General features: G+C 43.2%; 1 non-coding gene across 1 annotated transcript; it reads right to left on the bottom strand.

Annotated features, from left to right (window-relative positions):
- Positions 1-9,940: 9,940 nt before the first annotated feature.
- On the bottom strand, positions 9,941-10,161 carry LOC116568289. Its single transcript, XR_004276536.1, has one exon. It is a non-coding gene; the product is annotated as a small nucleolar RNA U3 (small nucleolar RNA).
- Between the last annotated feature and the right edge of the window lie 2,348 nt (positions 10,162-12,509).

Below are 12,509 nucleotides of genomic sequence, written 5' to 3'. Positions count from 1 at the left end.
AACAGTGCACGAGAGCTCCTTTTGCCCCCACGTCTTCTCCAATACTCATCATTTGTTGAGTTTTGAATTTAGCCATTCTGACAGGTGTGAAGTGTTGTTTCATTGTGGTTTTGATTTGCATTTCTTTGATGATAAGTAATATAGAGCATCTTTTCATGTGTCTATTGGCCATCTGTGTGTCTTATTTGGAGAAATGTCTACTCATGTCTTCTGCTCATTTTTTAATTATATTATTTGTGTTTCTTTGGTGTGAGTTGTATAAGTTCTTTACATATTTTGGATATTAACCCTTGTATAGGATATGTCATTTGCAAATGTCATCTCCCATACAATATGTTGTCTTTTTGTTTTGTTGGTTGTATAGCATATTAACAGAAGAACAATATATGTTTAGTGAAGTGTCAAAGAAACAAAAGGACTTTGAGCTTCTATGGGTGGCAAATCGTGAAAAGGCAAATATATGGGGAAATGAATGATAAATAAGGGGTAATTTTAGCAAAGATTGTTTTGTAGATTTCTCTGGTGCTATCTCTGAGCTTATGATAAGGGTCTAGAGTTGTCTCCAGTGATTAACTTCTTCCTGGTAGAGAGAAGAGACAGGGGACCTTTGGAAATTTACATCCTACTTTTAGGGAAATAGGTGTGGGCAGAAAGCTTTTTTTTAAAAATCTGCTTCCCCTCAATTGCCTTCAGCTCAAAATAATCCTTATACCAAAGTGGCGTATTTTGGGATGGCATATTCTGGGCCCCACCCTCCTCTGGGCTGATCTGATTTTGCATTTCTTTTTCATTAACTTGAAACTTGCCCTATGACAGGTCAGTGGGGCTGAACATAGTCAAATTTTTCTAATCTATTGAAGAAGAAAAAAAAAATCACTGTATCGGAAATAATTGGTCATTGTTTCCTTCAAAGAGTTTTTATAAAATACCTGATCCTTGAAATGCGAAATTTACAGAACAGATGATTAAGGGGGTGGTCATTCACAAAACACAAAGAATCTTTCCTTCTGTTCAGCAGAGTTAGTTCCTCTAGAACTCAGAAAAAGAAGTGGGTTATACGTAATATTTATGAAATGCATCTGTTGCTTATAGCAAAGCACATTTGCACTTTAAACAGAATGCTCATTTAAAAAGTCCAGGCTTGCATTGAGCATCCTTGTCTATTCATCCATCCCTCTGCCAGCCAAAGAAGAAAAAAAAAAAAAAAAAGTGAATGGGTGTTTGCAAGACAACACAACTCATCCAGTCTTTCCATCGCCCTTTGAACTCCGCCAATCTCAGTCCACACTTAGATATAAACGATGGCGCGATGTAAAGTGTTATCTGAGAGCCTGTGAGATCTCAGCTTCCCTTGAAGGTTCAGCTCAATTTGTTACATGTTTTTGAACCAGACACAGATCATGAGGTATACGCAAGGCTTAAGCCTTCATTTTATTATGTCAACGATCCACCTTCCACAACGTGGTCTCTGATTTAAAGATCCCCTTTAGAATTCAGCTGGACTAACAAAGAAGAGGGGTAAGGAGGGGAGAGTAGGGTGCAGCCTAACAGGTCAGTTCATTCATTTCTTCAAGGAATCATCTGGCTCTTGGCCTACAGAAGCAGGGCAATGTGCTAAGTGCTACGGTAAATCAGATTTACCGCAGATTCCTTTCAAGGAAGAATTCAGTCCATGGTTTAGTCTCTGTTCTTGCCCCATATTCGGCTCCCCGCCCCCATCTTTTGCCCAGCTCCGTTCCAGAGAGCTGCAGTTCCCCAGTGGGAGAAGAGTCAGAGCACAGGACAAATCCTCAAAGAGTCCAAGGCCAGTGGCCCGATGAGACTGGTACTTCTCATCAGCTGCAACCCACCACCCCCACCAACGGCCACCCCCCCTCTGCCTCTCCCTGCTTTTCTCTGTGCCCACATGTTGGCATTAAAGGACACAGCTTGTACTTGTTAGCTGGCTCTCATGGAGTCTTCTAAATGGCCTGTGTCTTTTTCGTCTTTTTCTCTGATTACAAAAGTAACACATGTTCATTGTTACATAAAAGTCAAATATTACAGAAATGCATGGCTTTTGAAAGCATACCACTCCATCCCTCCAAACTCTGCAGACTTTCCTTTTAACTTCAAGTAAAAGACAAAGCCTTTCAAGGGCCTACTGATCTGCATACCCTTTCCCTCTCTACCCCAACTCAGGGCCCTATTTCCTGTGCTCTGGCATTACAGCCTTCAGCTCGCCTGCATTTCAGCACCTTTATCCCAGCTGTTGCTTCTGCTGGAATGTTCTCCTGCAGATATCTGCGTGGCTTCTGTCTTAGTCAGCTTGGACTGCCATAACAAAATACCATAGCCTGGGTGACTTAAACAACAGAAATGTATTTTCTCACAGCTCTGGAGGATCTCAGTGCAAGATCAAAGTTCTAGCCAATTTGGTTTCTAGTGAGAACTCTCTTCCTGGCCTGCAGACAACCGCCTTCTTGCCGTGTCCTCACATGGCCTCTCCTTGGTGAGTGCTCACAAGCTCAGTGAGCCTCCGGGACTTCCTTAGAGGCCCCATCTGCAAACACAGCCCCTGTGGAGGATATTATTTCTCACAATTCTGTGGGTTTGCTCGGTTCCCTGGGGTCATTGAAGAGCTGCAATCATCTGAACCCAGGGGTGTGCTAATGGCCTTCCCCCCATGCCTGGGCCTCAGTCTGCTGGTATGGGGCCTCTCTCTTCAGGAAAATCCCATTCGTTTATGGTCTAGTCCATCACAAATGTTGGACTAAGGTCAAGAATGGAAGCTTTGGGGCTCCTCCAGGCCTGGGTTCCTGATGAACAAGTCAGGGACAGCACACCCCATGGCAAGAAGATGGGGACACATTACAGTCTGACAGGTCAGGTGTCACGACCATAACAATCTGCCACAGGCTCCGATGACAAGTTGCCCCTCCACTGTTACTTTCGTTCACAGTTATTATCCCTGCTGAACAAATGACAAATATGACACCAAGAGAGCTTTTTGCCCATTTTTGTTCACCATCGTTTCTCTGTTGCCTAGAATTGAACCTGACCAATGGTGGGTGCTTAATAATGATTTGTTAAGTCCTTGGAAACATTCATTTGAAAATGTTTTGAAGCCCCTCATCTTTAACAGCTTTAGGACTGTGGACATGCTTCTACTGTTTGTTGTTGTTGTTGTTGTTATTGTTTAAAAAGCACTTTCCCATAAAAATATCCCATATTCTACTTTTCACAACAACCTCATGAAGCAGGTGGTATAAGTATCATCACTCCCACTTCATAGATGAGGGGGAAGAGGCCTAGACATGGCGAGTGTCTTGGCCCAGGTCACATGCATGATAGGAAGAGAGCTTCTGATTTCTGGTGCCAGGGTTCCCACCAGCCAGCATGCAGCCTTTCAGGAGCAATTGAGAAACTTACCCTCTGCCTCCCATAGTTTCCTCCCCCTGGGACTTTGTGGTTGAGGAGTTCTGTAGGGTAAATAGTTTTGGTTACCCAACTGGCTGCAGACCATGAGGTCTACCAGTGAGAAGAAGTGTTATCTCTTTGAAATCTCCCTCTGGAGGTCAAGACCTAAAGTTCTCAATGATCCAAAGCCATCAAGACACTAAAAGGTAAGGGTATCGGGACCTGTCTCTGTGGACCTTGCCCTGGATGGCACTGCACTGTTTGTGTAAAGTTAAACTTTAAATCTGCGTGTCTAACCGGTGGTTGCCAGGTGGTTCTGGTCTAAACAAGCCTTGGTTTAGCCTGTAGGGAACAGAAAACAGTTGCCTTCCAAGCTTTAGGCTGCTATTCCATTCAGAGAAGCTTTGGTTAATGAGGACACTTTCACCTCAAGGGGAAATCACAGCAGATGGAGAAAGTACTCAACTCTGTATATTCAAATAGTTCATGGTGGTTTAGAGGGTAGAGAGGAAGGTCATCATCTCCTTTAAGAAAAGCCCCTTGAGAGAAAGCTTGCAGACCATAGCCAGAAGCAAGTTAGAGGTTAGAGTAAAAGCAGTCATTTTTAAAGTAGGAAGTTTTCTCCTTTCTGCCTCATTCTTCCTCTTAACCTGTGATGGTGTTTTTTATTTGCTACTTAATGTCATTCTAAATTACAATGTTACATCATGATCATACAATGTACCCTTCATCTTTATATTATGCAATGACCTTTTCTCTTTCTTTTTTCAGTTGAGGTATAGTTGACACACCTGTTACGTTAGTTTCAGGCATCCAACATGGTGACTTGACAAGTCTGTACGTTATATTGTGATCGTGACAAGGGAAGCTCCCATGTGACAGCAGACAGCACTATTCCAGTAACACAGGCTCTATTCCCTATGCTGTGCCTTTCATTCCTGTGACTTCTTCATTCCATAACTGAAAGCCTGTGTCTCCTACATCCCTTCACCCATTTTGCTCACCTCCTTCAATGTACATTTTAAAGACCAATATAAGAGTATTATTAAACTTACATGCCAAATAGTTTCTATCTCGTGGCTCAGACACACATGCAGGTTTGGTTCTCTACCAGGAGAGTGGAGGTGCCAGACAAAACTAACTCAATGTTTGGATTTCATCAGATCACACACACACACACACACACACACACACACACACTCCATCAACACTGCCTTTGGTTACTGATGAGGAAGAAAAGACTTGAAAACAGGAAGAACTTTGGGTTTTCATCTTTCCCTTTCTTTCTATGTTATCATATTTTGCACAGGTGGTTGGCTAATTCAGGGAAGTAACATGAATAAGAAAGGATATGATAGGGTTCTTCAGTCATTTGTTAAGTAACTAACATTCTTTACATTTAGAGCACCATTACTTTCTGCATTCAAATCAAATTCTGGTTCAACTGGGGAGCCAGTGCTCTCAGGACTCTGGATGCCCACCCCCTCTTCACAGAGAGCATTCACTTACCTTGTCCTTGCCTTGAGGAGTACAGAACTCCCGGGCACTGTGGAGATCCCTGGTAACGCTGTGCTCATGGGACATCAAGAATGTGACATGCAAATGGATCAGTGAGGACAAGGAGACACTCATACCTATCTCCTCCACTCACACACATGCCCCTGGTCCCGTCAATGTATAAAATCCAAGTTCAAAGATAAAATTATTAAAAACCTCAGAAGGCAACAGCGGAGCATTAAACTAGGCGGGTGTGGTGTGACTAAATAACTCTTGCATTCTTTTTTTTTTCTTTTTTTAAAGACTTTTTTTTTTAGTTATTTTTATTAACATATAATGTATTATTTGCCCCAGGGATACAGGTCTGTGAATCATCAGGCTTACACACTTCACAGCACTCACCATAGCACATACCCTCCCCAGTGTCCATAACCCAGCCACCCTCTCCCTACCCTCCACCCCCACCCCACTCCTTTTTTGAAGGAGGTGGGCAAAATTGCTACCCCCTCAGTGTGTTTTGTGAGATTAAGAGTCTTTTATGGTTTGTCTCCCTCCTGATCCTATCTTGTTTCATTTTTTTTCCTTCCCTACCCCCACAATTCCTCACCCTACCTCTCAAATTCCTCATATCAGAAGGAAGACTTTGTTTTTAAGTAACCTCTACACTCAACGGGGTGCCCAAATGTAGAACCCCGAGATGAAGAGACTCATGCTCTACTGACTGAGCCAGCGAGCCAGCCCCCAGCTCTTGCACTCTCCATGCAGGCCTTCCTTGTTCCTTGCTCTGCACACCAAGGGGGAGGGATGGTATGCTCGAGGAGCTCTAACAGACTCCCTTCCAACTGTGCTCCCCAATGTTCTCACCACACAGTCTCTATCTTTGGCCAGGAGAGTGTTAACATTTGTTTATAGAGTTACTCATCCTGAAAGAGATGAGGAAAAGGAACCATTTTTTTCTTAATTCATTCAGTAAGTATTGATTGCCTACTGTTTGCAAGGCACAAACTTCCGATGTTTAATTACCTAATTTGACTCTCAGTAGAAATGCACTTAACATGAGGAAGTCTCCATAAAGTCTCAATAGTATAGGCTTTGGGAAGCTTCCACGCTGGTGAACACCTTCACCTATTTCGGAGGATGAAGCACTTGGAACCCTCCCTGACAGTATCCTATGTATGTCTTCATCTGGCTGTTCATATGTATCCTTTATCACATCTTTTTTTTTTTTAAGATTTTATTTATTTATTTGACAGACAGAGATCACAAGTAGGCAGAGAGGCAGGCAGAGAGAGAGAGAGGAGGAAGCAGGCTCCCCGCTGAGCAGAGAGCCCAACGTGGGGCTCAATCCCTGGACCTTGGGATCACGACCTGAGCCGAAGGCAGAGGCTTTAACCCACTGAGCCACCCAGGCTCCCCCTTTATCACATCTTTTAATAACCTGGCAAATGTATATAGTTCCTTGAGTTCTATAAGCTGTTCTGCTAATAATCAAATCCGCGGGGTGGAGGTCATGGGGACCTCTAATTTTAGTTACATAAAACAGAAGTTGTGGGTAACCTGGTGACCCTACTACATAAAATTGGCATTTGAAATGGGGGGCCGTCCATGGGACTGAGCCTTTTACCTGATCTGATGCCATCTTCAGGTAGATGTCAGAATTGAGATAACTTGTAGGACACCCAGCTGGTGTTACAGAATTGCTTGATGTTGGGGGCGGGGGGACACACATCTGGTCTCAGAGACATCATAAACATAATTGTCGTGTGAGAAAAAGTAGAAACATGGGACGGAGGTTTTTCACTATACACATGTTGTTAACATACTTTTTTCCTTCCTAATGACTCTTCATTGGTGATATATTCCTGACAGTACAATAGGAAATATAAAGCGTCCATCTTCAGTGTTCTACAAACTGTAGAATTCACACCACACTGGAAGCCCACTGTAATCTTGTCTTATTTACCTCTGTGATCCTATCCTTGGCAGTCCTGTGCAATCCATTTCATTTATTATCCTGCATCTTCCAAGGCCAGCCATCCTTCTCTCCTTCCCTCCGTCCCTCTCTCCTTCTTTTGCTCCTTTCTGTCCTTCCCTCCTTCAGATTTAAGTTGTATTTGAATATTCATTTATCTATCAAATATGTATGGATGAGATAGGCTAGGTGGGAAAACAGTAGGGGACAACATAAACACGGCCCCTGCTTTTCACAGAGCTTACGCTCTGGTGGAGAAAAACCAATAAAGGGATTAGTTAACAAATATTTTCATCTAAAGGTAACTGCCAGCGCATCTGGGTGGCTCAGTCAGCTAAGCATCTGACTCTTGGTTTCAGCTCAGGTCATGATCTCAGGGTCATGGGATCGAGCCGCACGTTGGGCGTGCTCAGTGGGAAGTCTGGTTGGGATTCTTTCTTTCTCTCCCTCTGTCCCTCCCCACCCTACTCTCTCTCTGAAATAAATAAATAAATCTTTAAAAAAATAAAGTTAACTGCCATCAGAAAAAAAGAAAAATACAGGGGTGCCTGGGTGGCTCAGTGGGTTAAAGCCTCTGCCTTCGGCTCAGGTCATGATCTCAGGGTCCTGGGATCAAGCCCTGGTGGTGGGCTCTCTGCTCAGCAAGGAGCCTACTTCCCCCTACCCTCTCTCTCTGGCTGCCTCTCTGCCTACTTGGTGATCTCTGTCTGTCAAATAAATACAATCTTAAAAAAAGAAAAAAACAAAACAAATACAAGGTGTAATAGCGAGTGATCTGGGAATCTAATTTGAATTGAGGGTCAGCTAAGCCTTTCAGAGGAGGTAATAAACTAGACCTTCTGTAACTATAATTTGCATATGAATCAAGTGGTTTGAATGCAGATTATAATTTAGTAGGTGGGGGTTGTGCCTGGGATTCTTTCTTTTCTTTTCTTTTTAATTTTTTATTTTTTATAAACATATAATATATTTTTATCCCCCGGGGTACAGGTCTGTGAATCACCAGGTTTACACACGTCACAGCACTCACCAAAGCACATACCCTCCCCAGTGTCCATAACCCAACCCCCTTTCCCCCAAGCCCCCTCCCCCCGGCAACCCTCAGTTTGTTTTGTGAGATTAAGAGTGGGATTCTTTCTTATAAGGTCCCAAGTGATCCCTCTGGTGCTAGTCCTTGAAGCACTTGTGGGGTAGAAAGGACAATGAGAAGAATGTAAAGAGAGCTCCAGAAAGAATAAACAGCATTTGCATAGGTGCGGAGGTGAGAAAAAGTTTGACGTTTGGGTTAGAGAAATACTGTTTGATAGAGGCTAGGAGCAGTGAGTAAGAGAGAGGAATACACAAGAAGGTCAAAGAAGTAGGCCAAATCATGCAGGGCCTTCTAGGCCAGAAAGTCTCATTTTATTTTAGTGTGATGGGAGACACAGAAGATGTCAAGGGGTTGAAGAGTAATGGTGTAGGAAAGACGTTAGGGTTTGAGGCTGACGGCAAAGGAAGAACTCTTGAGATATCTTTGGTGCAAAAAGGTGGTTCTATTAAAGCACAGGCATAGGACCTGTGGGCAGAAAGAGTTGTACTGGGGTCCTGAGAAGTGGCCCATTACATACTTTCAAGTTGGGAGGAGGTTAGGGATAGTGTAAGTCTCTAAGGAATTTTGGAAACAAAGTTTCCGGGACCTTGAGGGGGCTAGCTATTGATGGGAAAAGGTCATTTATTACTGCCTAATAAAACCTGAGTCGTGGACCCTTCAGATGTTTATCAATGCATGGTATGCTTGGGGGATGATGGCTAACATGTATCTTGGTGTGGGTGTGGAGTGGGCGGTAGAGATAAAGAAAGTTTTTGAAGCAGTTTTTGTATGTTAAAACAGACTTACAGGATCCTGGGGTTTGGGATAAGATTGTCTTTTGGCTTAGCAAAGTATCAGTATTGAGGCAGTTGTGTCCCTGGAGGAAAGTCTCTCTGCCTGTTTCAAAGACTTGTCAATGGGCTGGCTGTAGGTAGTAAGGAAACATAATAATTTTTCTTCTGCTTTTGTTTCCCACATCAAGTAACATGATCAGATTTAAGCTCTTGAAGGTAAACCTGATAACTATGGCAATAATGCATTTTAGGGGAGCGGGTAGCAAGAGTAGAAGGAGAAGGGATTTTAGGAAACCAGAGTGGCAGTCCTCATGTGAGATGTTGCTGGCTGGGACCTGGACTGCAGCAATGGACGTCGGGAGTCGGCTTGGATGGAGATACAGTGGCAGAGCCAAAGCACAAGTGCCTGAATCAGATATAGGGGAGACGGGAAAGGGAATTAAGGAAGTCACCTGGATTTATGTTCTGATCAATAAATACCAGGTGACACCATGTCCTCAGATGTAAACCCAAAGCAAAAACAAGAAAATCAAAACTTGCATTTTTGGTAAATTGAAAAGGGAAAATCATCTAGAATGATTCTTACTTCTAAAGCCTCTGTTTGGGGGTGCATGGGTGGCTCAGTGGGTTAAACTTCTGCCTTTGGCTCGGGTCTTGATCTCAGGGTCCTGGGATTGAGCCCCGCATCCGGCTTCTCTGTTGGGCCGGGAGCCTGCTTCCCTTCATCTCTCTCTGCCTGCCTCTCTGCCTGTCAAGTGAATAAATAAAATCTTTAAAAAATATATATATAGCCTCTGTTTGTGTGTGTACTGGTGTAAATTTCATTTAGAATCTGACATTAGAATCAAGGCAGAAGGGCCAATGCGACTGAGAATTCCTTCCCTCCCTCCCTCCTTTCTCTCTTTCTCTCTCTCTCCTTTCCTCTCTCCTTCCTTCCTTCTCTCTCTTTCTCTCTCTTTCCTTCTTTCTACCTTCTTAGCCACTCAGGGTGCTCTCTCTCACAAAGCCACTCTCCTCCTCCCTCTCACAAAGGAAGAGAAGAAAGATCATCAGTGATGGATGTCAGTGGTAGGGGCGTCTGGGTGGCTCAGTGGGTTAAAGCCTCTGCCTTCAGCTCAGCTCATGATCCCAGGGTCCTGGGATTGAGCCCCACCTTGGGCTCCCTGCTCAGTGGGGAGCCTGCTTCTTCCTCTCCCTCTGCTGCTCTTGCCTGCTTGCGCTCTCTTGCTTTCTCTGTCAAATAAATGAAAATAAAAATCTTAAAAAAAGAAGAAGAAAAAAAAAAGAATGTCGGTGGCAGAAGCAACACTAAGAGACAGTTTAACCCTCAAGAGAGAACACTACCTCTTTTCCCCATGGTTTCCAGGGCTCTACATGATCAGGGAAACTTCTCTAGTAACTATAGAAATGATACCTGAAAATATGATCTTGCATCTGAAAATCAGAAACATTTGGTAATGTATCATTTTATTCTTATTTTTTAAAAACATTTTATTTATTTATTTGACAGACAGAAATCACAAGTAGGCAGAGAGGCAGGCAGAGAAAGAGGGGGAAGCAGGCTCCCTGCCAGAGCAGAGAACCCGATGCGGGGCTTGATCCCAGGACTCTGAGATCCTGACCTGAGCCAAAGGTAGAGGCTTAACCCACTGAGCCACCCAGGCACCCCAGTAATGTATCATTTTAAAGAAAAAGAGAGAAGCAGGGCTACCCTGATAGGTGATGGAAGTTCTCTGGCAGACAATATTTTGCATTATAATGTAAGTTAAATAGACTCTTTTGCCTAAGCCTGGAATTTTCCCATAGAAGTTGATTTCTTAGAACAGGGATGAATGGAAAGTTAGGGTATTTCTAAAGACCCACCAGTAAAATAGCAGTGTTTTACCCTCAGAGACTGCTCCTTTTTCGATTCCCATGAATAATTTCTGTCATTTGAAAGAGTTTAAGAAAAAGTTACGTTTTCTTTTTCCAGTTGAGCCTCTTTTAATACATTTTCTGGTACCATTAAAATACTCATATATTTCCTGCTGGAAGAATGTTAAGATTGAATTATTGTTCAAATCCTTTTTTTTTTTCTCTTTTAAAGTTATTTTTCCTTCAAGAAGTTTCTTTGTCACTGTCAAGGTTAAGTGAAGTCACTAGTGAAGGAAAGCATAGAAGGAATTTGGAATGCTTTTCTGTAAACCCCAGTGACCTATCCCATGAGAATCCCCTGTAGGGCTCAGGGTTTTTAGGATAAATCATTTTGGGAAAATGTTTTCTTCCTTTACTGTTAGGTTGACAAGGCAAAAGAAATAATACTGTTTGTGTCAACCTTTCTCAAAACAGGTTATAGAAACCATGGGAATTTCTACCTGAATGGTACAGAATTGCATTTTTATCACTCAATACTGCACATAGCAGATACTCAGTAGATGTTAATGTTAATTGAATTACACTGAATTCCAAGAATCTTCTAGAAATCTTAGATTGGTTTCTTTCATCTTGCTGATAGTGAGCTGGAAATGGAGGGGGACAAGTCTAGCCCCTAGGCAAAGAGACACATGTTGGTTAGGAATCTCACAATTTCCTTTGAAATTGAAGATGTCAGTTTCTGAAGGACGCTTCATAGATCAAGGCCCTGAATCCATAAACATTCCCTTTGCAATTATCTTGCTACTTCTACAGGCGAACTTTTAAGTTTTTATTTACTGCTGTGGCAGGATAAAAAGTGATCCTCCCCGCCCCCACTCCATCTGGGGAGAGATTTGGGGATCAACAAATTCTATCATAGGAAGTAAACAAACATCCTCAACTAACAAGGGACTTTTGTGATGAAATAAATCCAGGAAGGAAACAAAAACTACTTTACCACAATAATGCCAAAGTTTTCATCATAGGGCCAGGTGAAAAACATGTTAGTGCCTGAAAAATACTTTGCTCCTGTGTTACTGGCCTGCATTATCTTTGGAAGATGAGTAATACTGACCACGGAGAGACATCTGTCCTTAGGTAATTCAGGATGAAACTTGCCTCTGTCCGCAGACTTCACTACCTAAGAGGGGAGAAGCATTGAGGGTCCCCATGTGTTCTACTACAAGTCCGGCCCATGTTTGTTCTGTGTGAGAGCTAGCAGCAGGCTGGGCAGAGGAAGTCTTCCATTAAGCATCCAGCTGAAGCCCAAGGCATTAATTTTGCACTTAAGAAGAGACAGCAGCAACTTGGGACTGCTTCCTCTTGTAAAGAATCGGAGCAGTTTTCTGTGGCAAAGGGATGGGGGTGTTACCTAGGCAACTTAGAGGATGTGAGGAGGATGACAGAGGCCTGGGGAGGCACATCCATGTGGTATTATAGGTCCCAGAGGCTCAGTGTGGGCCCCTGTCCTATCTGCTCCTCTCCACCTTTCCCCACAAGGTCATAGCGAACAGGTTACTAAGACAGGATATCACTACTGGTTCTCCTACTAGGAATGATTTTGCAGCCCTCACAGAACTTTTTTGGTTACACTTTCGTCAGTGTTCAGGGGGTGTTTAGGCCCACAAAATTGGGTGTGGATGTGTTTAGGAAACACAACTAACTTGCCAGGTGAACCTGGGTAGAGATGGGTCTAACAGAGACCCACTCCAGACTCTCCCCTAACTAAGATAAAAGGGAGTTTACAAGCCAGCAGACTGCCCCCGCAAATTATCAGACAAGATGTCTACTTTGGCTTGGTCCCCCTCTTCAAACGTTAGCAAAGCCCACATATTTCATAGTTCATGTGACAGTTAATCATGACTATAGATGCTGGGCACATTAT

The sequence above is a fragment of the Mustela erminea genome, chromosome 10, assembly GCF_009829155.1.
Source record: "Mustela erminea isolate mMusErm1 chromosome 10, mMusErm1.Pri, whole genome shotgun sequence".
NCBI classification, from domain to species: Eukaryota; Metazoa; Chordata; class Mammalia; order Carnivora; family Mustelidae; genus Mustela; species Mustela erminea.
The sequence above is the reverse complement of the archived record's forward strand: the minus strand, read 5'-3'. Positions and strand labels throughout refer to the sequence as shown.